This window comes from Taudactylus pleione, unplaced genomic scaffold (genome assembly GCF_031769625.1).
Source record: "Taudactylus pleione unplaced genomic scaffold, aTauple2 ptg001184l, whole genome shotgun sequence".
Lineage (NCBI taxonomy): Eukaryota > Metazoa > Chordata > Amphibia > Anura > Myobatrachidae > Taudactylus > Taudactylus pleione.
This window is the reverse complement of record NW_028285585.1, coordinates 367,501-370,000: the sequence shown is the minus strand read 5'-3', so window position 1 is coordinate 370,000 and position 2,500 is coordinate 367,501. Positions and strand designations below refer to the sequence as shown.

Genomic DNA, 2,500 nt, shown 5'->3' with positions numbered 1-2,500 from the left:
TTTTATACTGCCATAACATTCTTTTCTATTACATTTTAAATTTAATTTTTTCAACTTATCAATGAATTTACTTGAGTTAAGAAGTAATAGAGGTCTAAAGTTAATGTTTTTGAGCACCTACAGCGAAACCACACTGGACATGCCCAATCTCGTCTGATCTTGGAAGCTATGCAGTGTTGGGCCTGGTTAGTACTTGGATGTGAGACCACCTGGGAATACCAGGAGCTGTAGGTAATTTTATACTGCCATAAAATTCTTTTCTATTAAATTTTACATTTAATTTTTCAACTTATCATTGAATTTACTTGAGTTAAGAAGTAAAAGATGTCTAAAGTTAATGTTTTTGAGCACCTACAGCCAAACCACACTGGACATGCCCAATCTCGTCTGATGTTGGAAGCTATGCAGTGTTGGGCCTGGTTAGTACTTGGATGGGAGACCACCTGGGAATACCAGGTGCTGTAGGTAATTTTATACTGCCATAACATTCTTTTCTATTACATTTTACATTTAATTTTTTCAACTTATCAATGAATTTCCTTGAGTTAAGAAGTAATAGAGGTCTAAAGTTAATACTTTTGAGCACCTACAGCCAATCCACACTGGACATGCCCAATCTCGTCTTATCTTGGTAGCTATGCAGTGTTGGGCCTCGTCAGTACTTGGATGGGAGACCACCTGGGAAAACCAGGTGCAGTAGGTAATTTTATACTCCCATAACATTCTTTTCTATTACATTTTATATTTAATTTTTTCAATTTATCAATGAATTTCCTTGAGTTAAGAAGTAATAGAGGTCTAAAGTTAATACTTTTGAGCACCTACAGCCAATCCACACTGGACATGCCCAATCTCGTCTTATCTTGGTAGCTATGCAGTGTTGGGCCTCATCAGTACTTGGATGGGAGACTACCTAGGAATCCCAGGTGCTGTAGGTAATTTTAAACTGCCATAACTTTCTTTTCTATTACATTTTACATTTAATTTTTTCAACTTATCAATGAATTTACTTGTGTTAAGAAGTAAAAGCGGTCTAAATTTAATGCTTTTGAGCACCTACAGCTTACCACAGTGGACATGCCCAATCTCGTCTGATCTTGGAAGCTATGCAGTGTTGGGCCTGGAAAGTACTTGGATGGGAGACCACCTGGGAATACCAGGAGCTATAGGTAATTTTATACTGCCAGAACATTCTTTTCTATTACATTTTACATTTAATTTTTTCAACTTAACAATGAATTTACTTGAGTTAAGAAGTAATAGAGGTCTAAATTTAATGCTTTTGAGCACCTACAGCCAAACCACACTGGACATGCCCAATCTCGTCTGATCTTGGAAGCTATGCAGTGTTGGGCCTGGTTTGTACTTGGATGGGAGACCACCTGGGAATACCAGGTGCTGTAGGTAATTTTAGACAGCCAAAACATTCTTTTCTATTACATTCTACATTTCATTTTTTCAACTTATCAATGAATTTACTTGTGTTAAGAAGTAAAAGCGGTCTAAATTTAATGCTTTTGAGCACCTACAGCCAAACCACAGTGGACTTGCCCAATCTCGTCTGATCTTGGAAGCTATGCAGTGTTGGGCCTGGTAAGTACTTGGATGGGAGACCACCTGGGAATACCAGGAGCTGTAGGTAATTTTATACTGCCAGAACATTCTTTTCTATTACATTTTACATTTAATTTTTTCAACTTAACAGTGAATTTACTTGAGTTAAGAAGTAATAGAGGTCTAAATTTAATGCTTTTGAGCACCTACAGCCAAACCACACTGGACATGCCCAATCTCGTCTGATCTTGGAAGCTATGCAGTGTTGGGCCTGGTTTGTACTTGGATGGGAGACCACCTGGGAATACCAGGTGCTGTAGGTAATTTTAGACAGCCAAAACATTCTTTTCTATTACATTCTACATTTCATTTTTTCAACTTATCAATGAATTTACTTGAGTTAAGAAGTAAAAGAGGTCTATAGTTAATGGTTTTGAGCACCTACAGCCAAACCACACTAGACATGCCCAATCTCGTCTGATCTTGGAAGCTATGCAGTGTTGGGCCTGGTTAGTACTTGGATGGGAGACCACCTGGGAATACTAGGTGCTGTAGGTAATTTTATACTGCCATAACATTCTTTTCTATTACATTTTACATTTCATTTTTCAACTTATCATTGAATTTACTTGAGTTAAGAAATAAAAGAGGTCTAAAGTTAATGTTTTTGAGCACCTACAGCCAAAGCACACTGGACATGCCCAATCTCGTCTGAACTTGGAAGCTAGGCAGTGTTGGGCCTGGTTAGTTCTTGGATGGGAGACCACCTGGGATTACCAGGTGCTGTAGGTACTTTCATACTGCCATAACATTCTTTTCTATTACATTTTAAATTTAATTTTTTCAACTTATCAATGAATTTACTTGTGTTAAGAAGTAAAAGTGGTCTAAATTTAATGCTTTTGAGCACCTACAGCCAATCCACACTGGACATGCCCAATCTCGT

The 2,500-nt window shown here is 37.6% G+C and overlaps 10 pseudogenes; all 10 read left to right on the top strand.

Moving 5' to 3' along the window:
* Nucleotides 1–115: 115 nt before the first annotated feature.
* Nucleotides 116–234, top strand: LOC148452478 (5S ribosomal RNA; annotated as a pseudogene).
* Nucleotides 235–349: 115 nt separating this feature from the next.
* On the top strand, nt 350–468 carry LOC148452477 (5S ribosomal RNA; annotated as a pseudogene).
* A 116-nt stretch (nt 469–584) lies between these two features.
* LOC148452476 (5S ribosomal RNA) lies at nt 585–703 on the top strand (annotated as a pseudogene).
* A 351-nt stretch (nt 704–1,054) lies between these two features.
* LOC148452475 (5S ribosomal RNA) lies at nt 1,055–1,172 on the top strand (annotated as a pseudogene).
* Nucleotides 1,173–1,288: 116 nt separating this feature from the next.
* Nucleotides 1,289–1,407, top strand: LOC148452474 (5S ribosomal RNA; annotated as a pseudogene).
* Nucleotides 1,408–1,523: 116 nt separating this feature from the next.
* Nucleotides 1,524–1,642, top strand: LOC148452473 (5S ribosomal RNA; annotated as a pseudogene).
* Nucleotides 1,643–1,758: 116 nt separating this feature from the next.
* LOC148452472 (5S ribosomal RNA) lies at nt 1,759–1,877 on the top strand (annotated as a pseudogene).
* A 116-nt stretch (nt 1,878–1,993) lies between these two features.
* LOC148452471 (5S ribosomal RNA) lies at nt 1,994–2,112 on the top strand (annotated as a pseudogene).
* A 115-nt stretch (nt 2,113–2,227) lies between these two features.
* On the top strand, nt 2,228–2,346 carry LOC148452470 (5S ribosomal RNA; annotated as a pseudogene).
* Nucleotides 2,347–2,462: 116 nt separating this feature from the next.
* The window catches only part of LOC148452469 (5S ribosomal RNA), a 119-nt pseudogene continuing 81 nt past the window's right edge, over nt 2,463–2,500 (top strand).